Source organism: Eptesicus fuscus, chromosome 1, assembly GCF_027574615.1.
Source record: "Eptesicus fuscus isolate TK198812 chromosome 1, DD_ASM_mEF_20220401, whole genome shotgun sequence".
Classification (NCBI taxonomy): Eukaryota; Metazoa; Chordata; class Mammalia; order Chiroptera; family Vespertilionidae; genus Eptesicus; species Eptesicus fuscus.
In genome coordinates, this window is record NC_072473.1 from 86,582,444 (window position 1) to 86,604,252 (window position 21,809).

Here is a 21,809-nt window from a genome sequence, read left to right on the forward strand (position 1 = left end):
TCCATGGATTGACTGTCAGTAGCACAAGAGTGCCTTGAAGATGGGGTGTAAATTTGAGAGTATTTACATATATGTGTGAGTTTCTTGATAGAGGTTTTGTAACTTTCATGAGCTTCCCAAATAGGGAGAAAAGAAGGTAACTACTCATAGAGAGGGCAGTTGATGCTTGAGGAATTAGTGAGCGCACCCAGGGAAAGTGGGGACAGAGGGAAGTTCCAAGTAGAAAACTAGGAAATCAACCAACTGTAAGATAAGTCAGATATTTTAACAACATGATTCTCCAATCAGAATCTTATGAAATGCTAATGATGTGATTGAACTTCATGATGGGAAGATCATTCTTGTAGACTACAACCCTGGGAGAGGGGCTATAGCTTACACAGAATTTCAGAGATGCTCCAGTCCCTGATGCCCAAAAGGTTATAAAACATTCATTTAAACATGTAAACCTCTGGTGATGACAGTGATTCAGGTTTTTTCCCATGTAAACTTTCATTTTCTTCTCCACTCCTCCTCCTTTTCTCCTCCTTTTTCTTCTTCTTTTCTCTCTGTCTCTATCCCTCTCTCTCTCTCTGACTCTGTTTGTCTGTCTGTCTGTCTGTCTCTCTCTCTCTCTGAAAAAGCAGTGCAGAATAATGCAGTACAACCTGAATGTGAGCGAGGAGAGAGCTCAAGGGATGGTTTCAAGTTTAATAACTCTTCTGAAGTGAGGTGTAGCAGTTCTGCTCAGCACTTGACTCCTGAACTGCCATTCAGGAAGAAAAGTGCTTGGGAAAAAAGGCTGTGGACCAGAAAGCTTGGGTTGACCACATAATTAGTTTCAAAATAATATACAAGATGAAGTATTTCCTCTTTGGTTGTATAAGACATTATAAATGAGGAAAGCCATTACCAGAAGAAACACTTCATGGAGTATTTATCATTAGAAAACAGGCAGAAGAAATTGACTGACATGGTAGGTTAATCAGAATTCTAAGCAATGATTTCATTAAATTATTATCGTGTATAGAGAGCTGGGGAGGACTCTAGAAGGGGGTTTATGTGATCATGACCACTGGCACCCAGATTCCCTACATTGATTATGGTGGGGAGGGGAACCCTGATATCTTCGTGGTTCCACCAACAGGGCCGCTCCGTTACACAGACCTAGAGCCCAGGTGCTTGCAGGACCAACCTGTGTGTAAGTATTTATTTAAATGAAAGGCAGGAAAGGTGGGGGGAAAGGGGAGATCAACCAAAGGACTTGTATGCATGCATATAAGCATAATCAATGGACACAGACACTAGGGGGTGAGGGCATGAGCAAGGGGGGGTGTGGTTCAAAGGGGGTTAAGGACACATATGTAATACCTTAATCAATAAAGAAAATAAAAATAAAAAAATAAAAAAATAAATTAAATCATGCCTCTGATGTGTACTAAGAACTATCCTCTTTTGCACAGCCAAATATTTGTGATTATGTTCTATGTTGGGCATCTGGTGCAAACAATAAAAACAGGACGCAGAAAAAAAGAAAGTAAAATGGTTGTTGCCACAGACTTAGGGGAGGAAGTCATGGTGCGGTATTTGGTACAGAGTTTCAGTTTTGCAAGATGAAAAGAGTTCTAGGGATAGAAGATGGTGGTGGTTAAATAACAATATGAATGTCCTTAATACTATGTTAAGATGATTAAAATAGCAAATTTTATGTTATGTGTATTTTACCATGCTAAAAATTTTGAGGGAAAAATGAAATAAAATAAACAAGTGGCCCGTGGTCATACATCTGTTTAAGAGGTACAATCAATAATTGAAATCAGGTTTGTCTGATACAAATTTCATGTTCTTTCCACAAAACTATGCAACTATTATAACCAAATAATGTTACATTATTTATAAACATAACAGTCCTTCAAAAGATTAATTTTGGTCAACCCTATGCTCTTATTATTTCAACATTGTATGGGCCTTGACTTCAAGAATGCCAGAGGACAAAATGGCGGCAGAATAGACAGACGTGTACTGATCCTTGTCCCGGAGCAGATAGAATGAGAGGCTGAAATGAATAACATCCACCCCAAATTGGTGAGGGAGACTCAGCTGGTGAGACAATTTGCAGCCAGGAAGGGCAGAGGATCCCTAGAGAAAGGTAAAATCAAGGATCTGGGCAGGAGAGATCTGACAGACCTCTGAGCCCAAAGGGTCAGAGGGAAACCACATGGCACCGAGCCGTGTCCCTTGGGACAGGCACAGCATCTGACTGTGGAAAGAAGGTCCGCAGGACTGCTGGTGGCAGGGGATTCTAGATCTGGGTCCACAATTACGAGAGACTGAACCCAGAGGGGGCAGCCTGAAGGGCAGACCAGACTGCACAGTGCCAGCAGGAGAGGAGCTCGCAGAGGCGCAGTCTGTCCCCTCTCTGTGGCTTGTGCTTTTCTTCACTGAACCGAGTTCATAGGACCTTTCAGATACAGACACTCACCCGTGGCTGGGGTGCAGGAGAAGGTGCGGACTTGTGGAGTCTGGGGAGAGGCTGGGAAGAGGAAAGGGTCCAGGAGAAGTGGCAGTGAGTCTGGAGCTGAGTCATACCTGAGCCTGGGACCTGGGCAGCCATTTTCTCCAGAAGAGATAGCCCGTCCATCCAGTCTCCAGGCAACCAATACAGCCACACCCAGAATACACCCTGAATGGTACAAAGGATTTAAAAAAATCTGAATAGTCCCTGAGAGGCCTTCAGTTCCAGCAACAGGAAACTGAGAAACCGCAGACAGTACAGAAGACTGGGACCATAAGCCAGCCAAAGGAACAACACTTCACTTTTTCATTTTTATTTTATTATTGTTTTGTTATCTTTTCTTTCTTCTTTATTCTTTATTTTCATTTTTTTGGTTGCTTTTTTAAAATAAATATTTATTGTTTAGATTATTACAGTTGTCCCTCTTTTTTACCCCCATAGGTCCCCTCCACCCAGTTCCCACCCCACCCCCTGCCCTTACCCCCCCCCCCCCTGTCCTCATTCATAGGTGTAAGATTTTTGTCCAATCTCTTCCTGCACACCCCACACCCCCTACCCCCAGGAATTGTCAGTCCACTCCCTATCTATGCACCTAATTCTATTATATTCACCAGTTTATACTGTTCATCAGACTTTTTATTCACTTGATTTTTAGATTCACTTGTTGATAGACATGTATTTGTTGTCACTTTGTTGTTCATCATTTTTATCTTTACCCTTTTCTTCTTCTTCCTCTTCTTAAAGAATACCCTTCAGCATTTCATATAATACTGGTTTGGTGGTGATTAACTACTTTAGCTTTCTCTTATCTGTGAAGCTCTTTATCTGACCTTCAATTCTAAATGATAGCTTTGCTGGGTAGAGTAATCTTGGTTGTAGGTTCTTGCTATTCATCACTTTGAATATTTCTTGCCACTCCCTACTGGTCTGCATAGTTTCTGTTGAGAAATCAGCTGACAGTCATGAGGGTACTCCCTTGTAGGTACAGCAGAGGAAACTGTTTTACTCTTGCTGCTTTTAAGATTCTTTCTTTGTCTTTTGCCCTTGGCAATTTAATTATGATGTGTCTTGGTGTGGTCCTCTTTGGATTCCTTTTGTTTGGGGTTCTGTGCGCTTCCTGGACTTGTAAGTCTATTTCTTTCACCAGGTAGGGGAAGTTTTCTGTCACTATTTCTTCAAATAGGTTTTCAATATCTTGCTCTCTCCCTTTTCTTCTGGCACCCCCATAATTCAGATGTTGGTATGCTTGAAGTTGTCCCAGAGGCTACTTACACTATCTTCATATTTTTGGGTTCTTGTTCCTTTTTGCTTTTCTGGTTGGGTGTTTTTTGCTTCTTCGTATTTCAAATCTTTGATTTGATTCTTGGGATTCTCTAGTCTGCTGTTGGATCTCTGTATATTATTTTTTATTTCAGTCAGTGTATGCTTAATTTCTCATTGGTCCTTTTTCATATCCTTGAGGGTCTCACTAAATTTCTTGTAGGTTTCTAGAAGATTCTTAAGTAACCTTATAACCATGGTTTTGAACTCTATATCCAGTAGTTTTCTTTCCTCCATTTGTTTCATTTGTGACATGTTTCTTTCTCTCTGCATTTTGGCTGCTTACTTGTGTTGATAGAGTGGCCTTATGTGCTAGGTGTCCTATAGTGCCCAGTAGCTCAGCCTCCCCAATTACCTGAGGTGAACACTCTTGGTGCACCCCTTTGTGGGCTGTGTGCACAGTCTTGTTGTAGTTAAGCCTTGATTGCTGTTGATATCACTGGGAGGAATTGACCTCCAGCCCAATTGGCTGTGAGGACCAGATGTGTCTACAATGGGAGAACTTCTGTGCCGGAGATAGCCTTATGGAGCAGGACTTGCTTCAGTGGATTTTGGTGCTCACTGAGTTACCCCTTGAGTGTATGGTTTATGGATGTGAAGAGTTGTAATCTGGTATGGCATCACACTGACCACTGGGTATACTGGCTCTTGGATTTCCAAGGAGGTGCAAAGTCAGCCACTGCCTAGGGCCACCCAGCAGGAACTACAGAGAAATATGAAGATTCCTCCATTTTGTTTGGGGTTTGGAGGTGCCCAGACGAGGCCCAGCTGTGAAGCAATGCAGACTGCTGTTCCCGGGCCTTAGGCCTTCTTTTGGAAGCTTTGGAGCTCTCTGACCCAGCTGCAGTTTTTTAGGTTTTAGTTTGCAAAAGGCAAGGCCATTCATACGCAAAAGCCACTGTGCACAGCTTGGGTGGGGTTGTAAATTGGGCGGGGCGGAGTATCAAGGGATCACCAGGGAGGAGCAAACAGCAATGGATGCCAGTCAGCCCTGCTCCAGAGAGGTCCCCAGGTCTCTGTGTCCCGTGGCCCCATGCAGGAACAATGATTGCTGTGAGCACCTCTGATGAAAGCCACCCTTGTGTTGCACCCAATGCCAGACAGTCCAGTTTTTCCCCGTATGAGTCTGGGTCCCCAGAGTCTCTCCTGGAACTGGAGTTCAGAGCAATAGGGAGCTTGTATCTCCCTCCCAATAGAAAAAACAACAGAGCACATAGTTTCCAGCCCATTTCATGCACGTCTCCACACCTCCACACCTCCTACCAGTCTCAATGCATTTTTTTCTTTCCTTCTAGTTGCAGAACTTCCACTCAGTCAGCTTTCCCGTGGTTCTGAATGATATTTGTCTTGTCTCTTAGCTGTAGTTTTGATGTGGTTGTGAGAGGCAGCAAGTACAGGTGCTTACCTATGTCGCCATCTTGGTTGTTCTCCTATTTGTTTCTTTATTTTCTATTTCTTTTCACATTATTTTTCCATAATTCTATTTTATTTTATTATTTTATTTTATTTGCTATTTTTATTTTTATACCATTTTTAAATCAAATTTTTTGTTAACTTATTATTATTATTATTATTTTCTTCTCATTCTCTTTCTTCTTATCCACTCATCCCCTTTCTAATTCCTCTATACTGAACTGAGGTCCTCCCCATATTCATCCAATTCTTAATCTTATTTTCTGTATATATGCTCAGCCTCAACAGATTCTGCCCCCACCCTCTTTGCTGGGTGTTTGGTGTTTGTATTTTTTTGGTTTATCTATTGGTTCTGTGGTGTTATATATATATATATATATATATATATATATATATATATATATATATATATATTCTCTTTTTTCTTCCTTTTCTTTTCTCATATTTTTTACTCTTCGATATCATTTGAACTCTATGTTCTCTCCCCTAATTCTCTCTTCTCAGGTGGTCACTTATATTGGGGTTATCGGTGTGAATACATTCGTGTTTTGTTCCCTTTGTGTTGTGTCTTGTCGAGGTGAATTTTATCTTGTCTGGCCAATGTGCTAGAGAGTGAGCCAAATAACCAGACACCTGGAGAGGAAACTCCATCCACAAACGGGTCAATAACACCCCAGACTATACTACAGAGGCAGGAAAAAGGGAGAAGGGAGAAAAAGAGCGTGAGTGAGTGAGGGAGCAAAAGAGGAATATGTGGTCCTGTGGAGTGTGTGTGTGTATGTGTGTGTGTGTGTGTGAGAGAGAGAGAGAATGAGGCAGAGTTAGATCCCCACATGACTTTCGGGGACAGGCTAACCAGGCTTGCCTAACTAGGCAGCCTCTGCTACCATTGCAGACAGTACTGGGAGGCCAGATCTTCCTCATAGGCCTAGATTTTTGAAGGAGAGAGCTTCTGTACCTGGGAGCCCAGCCTCACCTCCACTCAAGGTGCCCTAATATAACACCTGGGACTCTATAGCCATCTCTGCCAGGGACCTGCTACCTCGGCTGTGGTCCCATGGTCACTGAGTCTCCAGCCACCATAGGTGCAGGATCTTGTGAGTTCTGAAGTGTGCTCCACTCTGACTGACCAAACGCTTTAGCCCAAAGCACTGAAACCATGCAAGCAGCAGACACGTGAGTAGCCCACTCCTGTCTGAGGAGCAGCAGCTGCGCAAGCAGCCTGCTCCCATCCAAGGAGCAGCAGCTTCACAAGCAGCCAACCCCATTCAAGGAGCAGCAGCCACCCAAGCAGCCTGCCGTGGTCCGAGGAGCAGCAGCCACATGAGCAGACCACCTAAAACTGAGGAGTGGCAGCCCTGCATAGCCTGCAACAGTCTGAGGAGCAGCAGCCACATGCAGCCCGCACCCGTTCAACAAGCAGCAGCCATGCACAGCCGGCACCCATCAAGGAGCAGCAGCCTCATGATCAGCCCACCCCCATCCAAGGAGCAGAATCTGTGTGAGCAGCTTCCCCCCACCAGCCAGAGGAACCATCACTGCTGCGAACAACACCCACCAGAGGAGCCACTGCTAACTGAGGAGCAGCCACTGCCACGACTGCCTGAGGAGCAACTGCCACCTGAGGAGACACTGCCACCCAAGGAGCAGCCCCTGCATGAATTGGCATCTAGATCCACTTGTGAGATAAAAAATGGGTAGACAAAGAAACCCCCAAAGGAAAGAAAAGGAGGAATCACCAGAAAAGCAGTGAAGTGAAACAGAGGCATCCAATATGTCAGAAAAAGAATTCAGAATAAGGGTCATACAAGTCATAAACCAGATGGATGAAAAAAATCAACAACTTATGTAAGAATCAAGAAGAAATGAAGAGTGATATAGCTGCAATAAAAAACACCATGGGAAGATTCAACAGTAGACTAGGAGAAGTGGAGAACCGAATTAGCGAATTAAAAGACAGGGAAGCAAAACACAACCAAACTGAACTGTAACTGGAGAAAAAAAGGTAAAAACAGGAGGAGAGCCTAAGGGAGCTATGGGACAACATGAAACAAAGCAACATATGAATAATAGGGGTGCCAGAACAACAGGAAGAGGAACAATGATAAGAAAACCTATTTAAAGAAATAATGTCAGAAAACTTCCCTGATGTGGGGAAGAAAAAAGACACACAAACACAGAAAGTCCCAAACAAGATGAACCCAAAAAGACCCACACCAAGACACATCATAATTACTATGACAAATGTTCAGGATAAAGAGAGAATCTTAAAGGCTGCAAGAGAGAAACAGAAAGTTATGTATACGGGATCTCCCATTAGATTATCAAATGATTTCAAACAGAAACACGTAAGACCAGAAAAGAATGGAAGGAATTTTACAAAGTGATGCAAAGTAAGGGACTGAATCCAGATTTACTCTATCCAGCAAGGCTATCAATCAAAATTGAAGTGGAAATCAGGAGCTTCGCAGACAAAAAAAAGGCTAAGGGAGTTTATCACTACCAAGCCAGCAATGCAAGAAATTCTAAAGGGACTGGTGTAAAAAGAAGAAATAAAAAGGTAAGAAGGAATACAGGAACAAAAAATAAAAATGGCTACAAACAAGTACCTATCAATAATAACTTTAAATGTAAACAGACTAAATGTCCTAATCAAAAGACATCAAGTGGCTGAATGGATAAAAAAACATGACACATATGTATGCTGTCTACAAGAGGCCTACCTCAGAACAAGGGACTCACACAGACTGAAAGTGAAGGGATGGAAAAATCATATAGTCATATCAATTGATGCAGAAAAATCATTTGACAAAATCCCACACCCTTTCTTGATAAAAACTCTCAGCAAGGTGGGAATAGAAGGATCTTACCTCAACATAATAAAAGCTGTAGATGACAAACCCACAGCCAACATCATACTCAATGGGCAAAAACTAAAACCATTTCCCCTAAGAACAGGAACAAGACAGGGATGCCCACTCTCACCACTCCTTTTTGACATAGTATTGGAAGTACTAGCCATTGCTATCAGACAAGAAGAAGAAATAAAGGGCATCCAAATTGGAAAAGAAGAAGTAAAACTGTCCTTATTTGCAGATGACATGATACTGTACATAGAAAACCCTAAAGACTCCATCAAAAAAATATTAGACTTAATAAATGAATTCGGCAATCTAGCAGGTTACAAAATTAACGCCAAGAAATTTGTGGCATTTCTATACACCAATAATGAACTTACAGAAAGAGAAACTAAAAAAGCAATCCCATTTACCATCACACCAAAAAAAAATTAAGATACCTAGGAATAAACTTAACTAAGGAGGTAGCAGATCTATTCGTGGAAAACTATAGGACACTGAAAAAAGAGATAGAGGAAGACATTAACAGATGGAAGAACATACCGTATTCATGGACTGGTAGAATCAACATCATTAAAATATCCATCCTACCCAAAGATTAGATTCATTGCACTCCCCCATTAAAATACCAACTGCATATGTCACAGACCTAGAATGAACTGTCCAAAAATTCATCTGGAGTACAAAAAGACCCCAAATAGCTGCAGCAATCCTGAGAAAGAAGAACAAAGTAGGTACGATCTCAATACCAGATATCAAGCTGTATTACAAACCCACTGTTCTCAAAACATCTGATACTGGCACAAGGACATACAGATCAATGGAATAGAATAGAAAACCCAGAAATCAATCCAAACCACTATGCTCAATTAATATTTGACAAAGGAGGCATGAACATACAGTGGGGTCAAGACAGTCTCTTCAATAAATGGTGTTGGGAAAATTGGACAGATACATGCAAAAAAATGAAGTTAGACCACCAACTTATACCATACACAAAAATAAACTCAAAATGGATAAAGGACTTAAACATAATATAGGAAACCATAAAAATACTAGAGGAATTCACAGGCAGCAAAATCTCAGACATATGCCAAAGCAATTTCTTCACTGGAACAGCCTCTAAGGCGATGGAAACTAAAGAGAAAATAAACAAATGAGACTACATCCAAATAAAAAAGCTTTTGCACAGCAAAAGAAAACATCAACAAAACAACAAGAAAGCCCACTGTATGGGAGAACATATTTGCAAATATTATCACTGATAAAGGTTTAATCTCCAACATTTACAGGGAACTCATACAAGTTAACAAACGGAAGATAAACAACCCAATCAAACAATGGGCAATGGACCTAAATAGATACTTTTCAAAAGAAGACAGAAGGAAGGCCAAGAGACATATGAAAACATGCTCAAAGTCATTAATCATCCTAGAGATGCAAATCAAAATGACAATGCGGTACCATCTCACACCTGTCAGAATGGCTATTATCAACAAATCAACAGAGGACAAGTGCTAGCGAGGATGCGGAGAAAAAGGAACCCTCATGCACTGCTGGTGGGAATGCAGACTGGTGCAGCTACTGTGGAGAACAGTATGGAGTTTCCTCAAAAAATTAAAAATGGAACTCTCATTTGACCCCGTGTTCCCACTTCTAGGAATATATCTCAAGAAAGTAGAAACACCAATCAGAAAGGATATATGCACCCCTATGTTCATAGCAGTACAATTTACAATAGCTAAGTTTTGGAAAGAGCCTAAGTGCCCATCAGTAGATGAGTGGATTAAAAAAATGTGGTACATCTACACAATGGAATATTATGCTTCGGTAAAAAAGAAGGAATTCTTACCATGTGCAAGAGCATGGATGGAACTGCAGAACATTATGCTAAGTGAAATAAGCCAGTCAGAGAACGATAAATATCACACGATCTCCCTCATTTATGAAATATAATAATTAACATAAACTGATGAACAAAACAGATCCAGAGACAGAGAAGCATCCATCAGACCGTCAAACCTCAGAGGGAAGGTGTAGGGGGGCGGGAGTGTAAAGTGGAGAGAGCAACCAAAGGACTTGTATGCATGCATGTAAGTCTAACCAATGGACATAGACAACAATGGGGTGAGGGCATGAGTGGGGGTTGGAGGGCAATGGGGAGAAGGACATATATGTAATACCTTAATCAATAAAGAAATTTAAATAAAATAGGAACATTGAACATTAACAAAACAAAAAAAGAATGCCTTCACAGTCTGTGGATCATTGTTTTGATCCTTCTCAATGGTGGTAAATTTTAGTTCTTTGAGGGTGGATTCCTTTTTGGAAACTGAAAAAAAGTCAGTTTATAGATTTAAGTGTGATTAAGTTGGATAATATAAGTTGATCAGAAATAAGCTGTATTTACAATGTAACAAGTTTATTTTCCTGCCTGGTTCATATCCTGGCTCAATTCCTAAATATTTCATTAATTAATAATTAGATAGTTAAACAAATCTCCTGAGGATATATTTTGACTTTAAAGGTCAATACTAAGTAGAAAATATAGGTTTAGAAATATATGTTTTGTTCATATTGTTGAGTTACTCATTCACACCATATATTCCCCAGTAAGAGTATACAAAGATCTGTTGGATTAACTCAGAAGTAACACAGGTGATCCTCTCAATAGTAAATTTCAACTTTATGTCTCATAATTTAGTCTCAGTCTGGCATCTTCCCTGGAGATAAAACTTTTAAAAAAGCAGACTAACCATCAACCAGAAAGATTTATGACCACAATGTGCACAGTGAATACATAATAAATACAATTTAGGAGGAGTTCCTAATTTTATCTGAAGAAGATAAGAACATCTGAATCTTTACCCATTTTTATAACCAAATGTCTTTCTGTAAGAGTAAAACTTTTGGAAGGATCTGTTGAGCAATATATTTCTTTTTTTCATTTTTAACCAAATGCTTGACTTGCAGACATATTACTTCTCATTGGTTTTAGAATCACCTGATTTTTAGAGAAGTGAGGAATCTATAATTACTCTATAAAAGATTCAGTAAGAAAATTTTTATGCAACATTATGCATATAATGAGATATAAAATAGACTACCTACTACAAGAGGGATATTTGTAATGTTTGAATATAGGTATGTTGAAGAATCCAACTAAATCATACATTTGATTACAGGTGAGTGTTTGCTTCTATTCACAGCATCCATTTCTTTCTCAATATATGGTTCTTTGTATTTTCCACTTCTAACCACTCTAACTCCAAGCTAACATTTCCCAGGTATCCTCCTTCCCAAATACCAGACTCATATTTACTTCTCTTTTGGACATGCCCATCTAGATGTCCAGAATTGTGATGATTGTGTATAGCTATAAAGACTGTATGATAGCCGAAACCGGTTTGGCTCAGTGGATAGAGCGTCGGCCTGTGGACTGAAGGGACCCAGGTTCGATTCCGGTCAAGGGCATGTACCTTGGTTGAGGGCACATCCCCGGTGGGGGGTATGCAGGAGGCAGCTGGTCGATGTTTCTCTCTCATCGATGTTTCTAGCTCTCTATCCCTCTCCCTTCCTCTCTGTAAAAAAAATCAATAAAATATATATATATTTTTAAAGACTGTATGATAGCCCTAGCTGGTTTGGCTCAGTGGATAGAGCGTCAGCCTGCAGACTGACGGGTCCCGGGTTCAATTCTGGTCAAGGGCACATGCCTGGGATACTGGCTCGATCCCCATTAGGGGGTGTGCCGGAGGCAGCTGATCAATGAGTCTCTCTCATCATTGATGTTTCTATATCTCTCTCCTTCTCCCTTACTCTCTGAAATCAATAAAAATATATTTTAAAAAAAAAAACTGTATGATATGGCCAGCCAGTGTGGCTCCATGGTTGAATGTCAACCCATGAACCTAAAGGTCACCAGTTAAATTCCCAGTCAGATCACATGCCCAGGTTGCAGGCTTGATCCCCAGTGTGGGGCATGCAGCAGCCAGCTGATCAATGATTCTCTCTCATCCTTGATGTTTCCATCTCTCTATCCCTCTCCCTTTCTCTCTCTCTCAAAATCAATAAAACCATATATTTTTTAAAAAAATTGTACAATATAACTCCAGAAGTGAAGGGGTCCATTGACAAACTATCATGTAAATATTGCCTCCAGGAGTTATACAACACAGCTACCTTGTCCATAAACAAAACATCCAAAATTAAACTTACCAAGTCCTTCCACCAAAATGAGCTTATCTTATAAAAAATGAGCTTATCTTGATGAGTTCCACTTCCACTGAACTAATAGCATTCACTGCCTTTCTGGCTTTAAGCTTTGAAGTTTGGAATTCTTCTTGACAACTCCTTCTGTGTTCTACATTCAATCAGTGGCTGAGCCAAATAGATTCTTACCTTCAAGGTACCTATCAGGTCCAAAAACATTTCTTTCCCACTGGAATAAAAACCTCATTGTTTAGAATTATAGAAATGTACATTTGAAAGCATTAATGGTTGTATAGGTCCAGGCCAAATCATTCATTTTACAGATGAGGTTACTGAAGTCAAGAAAATTAAATAATGTACTGAATGCTTAATCTATAACTAGTTTGGTGAAGAATGTGCGATTAGAATAAGAATCTCCTATTCTCATGCACTCAATATTTTCACTATAAAGATTATCCCTTTTTTCACATGGTACCATTATCTATCTTCTGGGTCTCACCACTTCCATGCACCCTACACACTTTGACCAGATTAATCCATATCAAATATTACTTATCTTATAAATCTTTTATTATTCCACCTTGTTTTGTGAAGTAAACAGAAATTCTTTACTCAATGACACAATATGAATACAACCTACCTTTCTAGTATAGCTTAGAAACAGAATGTAATTGTCTACATTAATAGACTAAAGGAGAAAAACTATGTTTGAAGCATTTCAGGAAAATATTTGCTGAGTTTCAATGTTAATGTATAAAAAACGATACCCAATTGATGGTAGCCATTCTGATAGCTGTCTGGTGATACCTCATTGTGGTTTTAATTGTATTTCTCTGATGATTAGTGATGTTGAACATCTTTTCATATTCCTATTGGCTGTCTGTATGTACTGTTTGGAGGGTGGCTATTCAGATCCTTTGCCCATTTTTTAATTGGATTGGGTTTTTTGTTGTTGAGTTTTATAAGTTCTTTATAAACTTTAGATATTAACCCCTAATCAGATGTATCAATGGATATGTTCTCCCATTCAGTGGGTTGTCCTTTCACTGTGTTGATGGTTTACTTTGCTGTAAACTATTAGCAAAACCTTTTAATTTGATGTATCCCATTTGTTTATTTTTTTTCTTTTGCTCCCCTTGCATCAACAAACAAGTGTTGGTGAGGATGTGGAGAAAAGGCAATCCTTGTGCAATGTTGGTGGGAATGCAGACTGGTGCAGGCACTGAGAAAAGCAATATGGAGTTTCATCAAAAAATTAAAAATGAAATAGCCTATGACTCAGTCATTCCACTTCTGGAAATTTATCCAAAGGAACCCAAAACATTAGTTTGAAATAGTATATGCAACCTTATGTTTATTGCAGGTTTTTTACAATAGCCAAGATTTGGAAGCAGCCCAAGTGGCCATCAGTAGGTGAATGGATAAGAAAATCAGTGATACATTTACACCATGGAATACTATTCAGCCATAAAAAAAAGAAAATCTTAACTTTTTCGACAACATGGATGGACCTGGAGAACATTATGCTAAGTGAAATAAGCCAGTCAGAGAAAGACAAGTACCATATGATTTCACTCATATGTGGAATCTAATGAACAAAATTAAACTAACAAGCAAAATAGTGACAAACTCATAGATAGAGAACAGGCGGATTGCTGTTAGGGATGGCCTGGATGGGTGTTGTGGAGGGATTGAGCAAAAAAAAAAAAAAGAGAGAGAGAGAAAAAACTCAACAACAACACAGACAATGGTGTGGTGATTTCCAGGGGGCGGGGGCAGGTAGGGATAGAAGGAGGTGGAGAAGGGTATAAGTGGGATAAATGGTAATGGATGGAAACTTGCCTTGGAGTGGTGAACACACAATACAATGTACAGATGATGTGTTACAGAATTGTACAACCGAAACATGTATAAGTTTGCTAACAAGTGTCACCCCAATAAATTCAATTAAAAGGAAAAGGAAAAGATACCCAATTGAACTCAAATAAAATTTCCCCAGTGAAATGAAAACTTATGTTTGCACAAAACCTGTGCACTGATATTCATAGCACCTTTCTTCATAATTGCTAAAAACTGGAAACAAGATCTCTTTCAACAGGTGAATGGTTAAACAAATTGTGGGACATCTATATAATGAGAAAACACTTAGCAATAAAACGTAATGAACTATTGACACATAAAGCAACCTGGATGAATCTCCAGGGAATTATGTTGAATGAAAAGGTCAGTCCCAAAGGTCATGTTCTATGATCCCATTTAAATATTATTATTGAGGTAACAAAACTAGAAATAGATAACAGAGCAGTGATTGCTAGGGGTTAAGGTAGGGGTGAAGGTGAGGGATGTGGCTATAAAAGGGTACCATGAGGGTGCTATGGGGAAATTCTGTATCTTGATTATAGTAGCAGTCATGCAAAACTATACATGTGATAAAGCTGCATAGGACTACACACCTGCATACATGCACACACATGCACAAATGAGTGCATGAAAACTGATGAAATGTGAATAAACTCTGTGGATTATACCATTATCAATTTCCTGGTTTGATATTGTACTTTAGTTATACAGGATGATACCACTGGGATAAACTGTGTAAAGAGTATACAGGGCCTCCCTGTATATTGTTTTTACAACTTTCTGTCAAAGTATCATTATTCCAAAAAAATGTTTAAAAACATTAAAATAGATTATTAAGCAAAACAATTTTCTGACTTGTGGACATCTTTGGTTTTAATTGTAAAAAGTTGGATCCTGCCCAGTATGAGGAAAGTTTAACTTAGAAATTGATTGTTTTTGGAGAATTTTTATCAGTTTATTTGATTGAAACTGACAGCAATGCCTGGGAACAAGATCTCAAATGTTCCTCAGAAGGTGATTTAACCCCATCTTGCCAATTAATGTGCAGGTAGTTAGAGCTTTCTTAATGATGAAAAAATCTGAGATTGAAAGGAGAGCTCAGTGGAAAATAGAAATAAAGCTGATCAAGTAAACCAGAAGTGATGGTCATCCCTGAGAGGATGCTTACTCAAGTTTGAAGATAATCAGTGTAAATAGAAATAAGTAAATAAGGACCTAAAGAGGTAACTGCAAATAATTAAGGTTTAATAAAAACAAGTACTTAATAATGCCTCATGTTGGCATTTCATTAAAATTCTGCCTTTGAAGTCAGCCTGACCAAGGTTTGAGTGCTGGCTTTACATCATTCTTTTGATGTGTATTCAATTTAACTTCTCTGAGGCTCTATTTCCTCATGGATAAAATAAAGATTAATAATAGGGTTGTGAGAATAAAAACAAACAATGCATGTAAAATATATAGCATAGTTCCTGGAACATAAGCTCACAATAAAAGATAGGTATTATTAACTTTTCTCTCTTCCATAAAAGGAAGTAAGGCAGGAAAGAAAGAAGGAAGGGGAAAAAAGAATGAAACTCTTTAGTAAACTAGAAATAGAAGAAACATTTCTTAACATGTTAAAGGTTATATATTTTTAAAACCTATACTAAATATTATAACTAATAGAAAAACTTTAGATTAATTTCCTTTTAGATCAGAAAAATGATCATAACTCTCACCTATCACTGCTATTATTAATATATTATTGTCAGCATTGATCAATTGATATAAAAATAATTAAAAATGTAAGAATTATATAGAAAAAGATAAAACTGTCATTATTTGCAGACAATATAATAATCTCTCTTTAAAAGGCAACAGACTCAATAGACAAACTGGAAGTATTAGAATTAAGACAATTCAGCAATGTTGCCAGATAAAATATCAACCTACAAAAAGTATATTTATTTATACCAGTAATAACCAGCTAGAAAAGACAATCAAATGTGAGACTAGTCACAATAGCAAAAAAAATTATAAATAATGTAAAGATAAAAGTTAGTTATGCCTTTATGGAGAAAATCTTCAATAAAAGATATAGAAGAATAAAATAGTATTTAAATACATGTGAAAATAGTCCATGCTGTTGGATGGGACAACTTTTAGTTCTACACAATACAAATCAAAATTTTGGTTGAATTCTTTGAGAAATAATAAATTTGATCTACAGTTTATATTGACAAATAAATGTCTATGAATAGCTAAGTCAACTTTATAAAGGAAATGATAATGGCTGCATCAAGAATAATAAACTAGCCCTGGCCAGTGTGGCTCAGTTGGTTGAGCACCATATAACGCACAGAAAGGTCACCAGTTCGGTTCCCGGTCAGGGCACATGCCCAGGTTGCAGGTTCAGTCCCCAGTCGGGGTGCGTACAGGAGGCAATTGATCAATATTTCTCTCTCTCTCCTTTTCCCTTCACCTCTCTCTAAAATCAATAAAACTTACTTTTTAAAAAAGAGAATAATAGACTAATAGAATAGAAGAACAAAACAGATCAATGGAGGGAAACATAAATTATTTAATAGCTGGTGTTGGGGAAATCACCTCACTATCAGAAGAAAAATATGATTGGGACCCTACCTAACTCCACATACAAAGACATACTAGGTGGACTAAAGATCTAAACAGTAACAGCAAAACAACAATGTTAATAAGATAAAATATACAAAAATATATCTGTGACCTCAAGATAGGGAAGGAATTCTCAAACAAAAAACTGGAAAAGCATGAACCATAAAGGAAAACACTGATTAATCTGATAATATTAAAATTAAGGACTTCTTTTCAGTTTGGGACATCACTGGAAAAATTATTAGATAAAGAAATTATGGAAGGTGAAAGCATTTTTAAATTTTCAATATCAAATAAGAAATTAATATGTAAAAATACAAGAACAACTGCAAGTCAAAAAGATAAAGACTGTGAACTTAATAGAAAATGAATAAATAATATGAACAAGAAATTCATAAAGTAAAAGAAAAAAGCCAGCAAGAATATGACATGTAAACTCCAGGCCCAGATGGTGTCAATGACAAATTCTAACAAATGTCTAAAGAAAAATAATGTCAATTTCATAAAATCCCTTATAGAAAATAGAATTGAAGAGAGCACTTCCTAACTCATTTTATGAGACCAGCATTTCCCTAATACCAAAATCAAACACATTACAAGAAAATTGCAGAGCAAAATCCCCGATAAACATAGGCACCTAAATCCTCAACAAAATATTCTCAGATTGAATTCAGCCACATATCAAATGATTAATACATTTTGATCAAGATGGTTTACTTCAGACATGAAAGACTGGCTCAACATTTGGGGAAAAAAATCAATGTAACTTACCAGATCAACAAGCTATAAAAACAAAGCTATAAGATCATCTCAATAAATGGAGAAACTCCACTTGACAAAATCCAACTAACATTTATAATAAAAATAACAGCAAACTTCAGAGTGAATTTCATTAATCAAATAAAATAAATTTATGTATTTTAAAACTACAGTTTTCATGATACTTAATGGAGAAAAACTGAATACTTTCTGATATCAAGTGCTGGTGAGGATGTTGAACAACTTGAACTCACATACATTGTTGGTGGGAGTGCAAAATGGCATAGCAATTCTGGAAAACAGTTTGGAAATTTCCTATGAAGTCAAATATATACCCACCATAATACCCAGCAACTCTACTTCTAGGTACTTACCCATGAGAAATGAAGACATATACCTCACAAAAACCTATATGCGATTTTTACAGCATCTTTTTTAAAAACATGTTTTTATTGATTTTTGGATAGAACAGAAGGGAATGGGAGAGAGAGATAGAAACATTGATGAGAGAAAACACATCAATTAGCTGCACACTTCCTACTGGGGATTGAGCCCACAACCTGGGCATGTGCCCTGACCAGGAATCAAACCTGGGACTTCTTGGTCCCTGGGACGATGCTCAATCCATTGAACCACACCAGCCAGGCTATAGCATCTTTATTTATAATTTCCAACATTTGGAAAGCAATGCTTCAACTGGTAAATGGGTAAACACACTGTAGTACATCCATACAAAGGAATGCTACTCAGCAACAAAAAAGAACAAATTATTGAAAAAACATAACATGGTTGAATTTTAAGCACATTATACTAAATGAAAGAAGCCAGACATCAAAAACCTACATACTGTATAGTTCCATTTATATGACATTTAGGATAAGACAAAACTATTGGAAAAAATAAATTTGTGTCCAGGGATTATGAACCTGAGGACGGTTTACTACAAAGGGGCATCAAGACTTCCATCTCTTGTTTGTGGTAGTGATTATGCAACTTTATGCATTTGTCAAGACTCATAAAACTGTACGTAAAAAAATGAATTTTGCTGGGTATAACTTTTAAAATAAATAATTTCTACAAGACCAAATGGGCAATTCACAAAGGAAGATATCCAATGGCTTATAAACCTATGAAACTGTGAAGGAAAGGAGCCACATGCTAACCTGACAAGCTCAGGGGAGGCCTACGTGGCAGTCTTGCAAACTCAGAGACCTGAAATAACCACAAAGGATGGTTTGAAAATTAAATATTTAACTACAAACAGGTAATAGTGGGTAGTCATGTCCTTGTCCGATATCTTCCCTGACAAAGGTCAACTTAGATCTTTTTTACTGAGCCCATTTGCCTTTTTGCTTCTAAGATAACATATCTGTGAGATGTCTGTGAGATGTCTGGGTAACTTGTAACTTCCTTCTTTTGCTGGAGCCCCTGGGGCACAACCAAATGTGGTGGGCGCCAGGACAGATACTTCAAATTCCTTCATTATCATGTTAATTGTTCCTGTACCCACCTAAGTATGTGTCCATCATTTTACTTTTTATCCAATCCCAGGGGTTTCCCACCGTTTGACTTTATCCCACCTCCTTAATCCGTCACCAATGAATTTCATGTAGCTCACCTATGTCCCTCCTCTGATGGCAATGTATAAATACAGATGGAACCCACCATTTCTTCGGAGCATTATCTCAATTCATTGAGATTCTGCTTCCCGGCATATGTCGACATTTTGGCTCAAATAAACTCACTAAAATTCTTTACAGGTTTCAATGGTTTTTTCGTTAACATTTTTGGCGTAGTCATGGCAGGATTCCAAAGAAAACTCACCCGGGATCATCCTTTGGACTTGGACTTGGAGCTAGGATCCAGCAAAGGGCCCGTTGAGCCCACCGGTTCTCCGCCCATTGGGTGAACGTGGGTGAGTGATCTCTCGGATCCAGGACCGTCCCTTGTTTTGGTAGAGGGTCTCTGACTTTATTTGAGCTGTTTTAAAATCCTCGAGGTGGAACCAGGGTTGACAAAACCCCAGGTTAAGGGTTGGCAGAACCCAGGCTAAGCGGGACTGGAGGAAAAATGGGTGGTTGGTTTTGATTTTGGCTTTTCAATTGGAATTGCTGAGAGTCTGAGCAAAAATAACCTTCGCCGTATAAATGAGCTGAACTCATTCAGCTCCGAAGATAAAGGGGCAACACTTTTTTATTTTTAAAGAATAGTCTGATTCTGAAGTGTCCTTAGGTGATTAAGAATTTTGTGGAAGTGTCAGAAATGCAGGAGCCCCGTCTGGAAGTTCCGACTGTAATTAACTAAATGGCTTTTCTAGGGGGCCACCATAAAGGCTTGGTCTGCCCGGGCCCCAAAAACTTTTTTGTGGTTTTAGACAGCCGGGAGAGAAACTGAGGCCACATTTGACCTACTCCATAACATATCTAAAGTTTGCTCAGACTACAGATATCCAAAAAAATAAAAAAAATTAACATGGGAAATTATGCCTCCAAGGCTAGAAGCTCCCAAGACCCCAGCCCTCATTTAATACTCCTGATAAGAAGCCTTTACTTGCAAGTACTTAACAGAAATGAGAAAATTTAACTAGAACATATTAACTGAGGAATGGCCAGAAAAAAAAAAAAAAATGCAGTTTGTTTGGGGTACCTATGTTAATATTTTGCATGCAGGAATTAAAAAAAAAAAAATGCCGGCTCTGAAATTAAAGTGAATGAGTATATGGGAAGCGTATCTTGATTTGGAAACTAGAAGCTTCTAAGAAAAAAAAAAATTTTTTTTCTTCCTATAGATGGAAATTAATAAAAAGATTTTCAGAGACTGTCTCAGAACTGTTCTGAAGTTAACAAATGTCTACAGCCATTTTTGAATAGTCCTTTGGGAGTGTACTGAAATTCTAGAGAGGGGCAGTCCCCAAACCGGGGACAAAGACACTGCTTTGGTAATTTTTAATGCTAGACATTCTCTGGTGTAAATTCTTAGTGTGTTTTCTGCGCGCCTGTATAACAGTGTTGATGTTTTTGTGTCTCTGTTGTTGTTTAATTTGTTGAAAGAAAAGGCAAGTCCCACTTCGGGGAAGCCTAGTTGTGTGTGGTGGGGTTGAAAGCGTGAGAGAGATTGCAAGAACGTCCCAGCAGCTGCCAAGAATTCTTAATCTTGGGGGCTCTTCTTGCTCTCCCTCTCAGGGTTCAGCTTCCAAAAACAGCTAGTGAGATTTCTGTCTGTTTGTCTGAAATATAATTGTGGCTGTCTATCTCTTAGGGATTTCGGTTTGCTCTTTCCTTTGTTGTGAGAATAAACAAATCATCTTTTCTGTCTAAGAATAGTTTAGACAGTCTCCATTTTGGACTGTGACTTGGCAGCCGCCATGTTGGCCGCATGGCTTGATGCTCCCCTTGAAAGAGCAAGGGCCAACCCCTCCCTTTGAATTAGCCAATCAGGAAAGACTGTGTGCCTGAGCTCCAATCAATAGCAAGGACAGGTCACGTGCGTTGCTAAGGCACTCTGCTTCAGAAAGAAACTTGCAAAGATTCTCAGAGCCAAGTTCAAACAGGAAACTTTAGGAGGGTAACATGTGTCCAGTCAGGGACACCGGCAAGCCAAGAGTCATGATTCCCTGTGGGGGCGTCTGCCAGTGATACTCTGGGTATTTGCGTTTCACATATTGGGAGTTTATGTGTTATTTTCAATGCTCAATACACTGCTTGCAATAAGCCTTGTGCCTCATTTTAAAATCTTGCATATTATTCTTTATATGTTAAAGTTATAATTGAATCTAAAGGTATACAAATTTTATATTATTCTCTATGTCATTTTACAGGGATTATTACTTACCAAGAAGTTGTTGTCTTGGAATGTTATATTTTATAGAAAAGCAAGGTTTTTATCAAATCTATAACCATGCTACTTTTAAATTTTTGTCATTTGTGGACCGCTTTATTCTGATGCATTTGTAGGTATATATATATGTCTAGAAAAATCCATGAAAAGGACTCGGATTTACTCTAACTTGCAGGCTTCTAAGCAGGTCATATTTTGAACTGGATGAAGATTTATAGAACTTCAAGGAATAAATAAACAAAAACAACTATGGGACTAAATGAATTGAGGATAATTATTCTTATGATTCTATTTAAAATATTGTTGACACTTAAATCTTTTGTTTCCTGAATACAGGGAAAAGTAAAGAGCAGACATTCTGCATTGTAGGAACTAACAAATTGGTAACAGATTCATTTCACAGTGCGCTCCCGGGAGACGAAGGGTTCAAAGATCATGGCTTA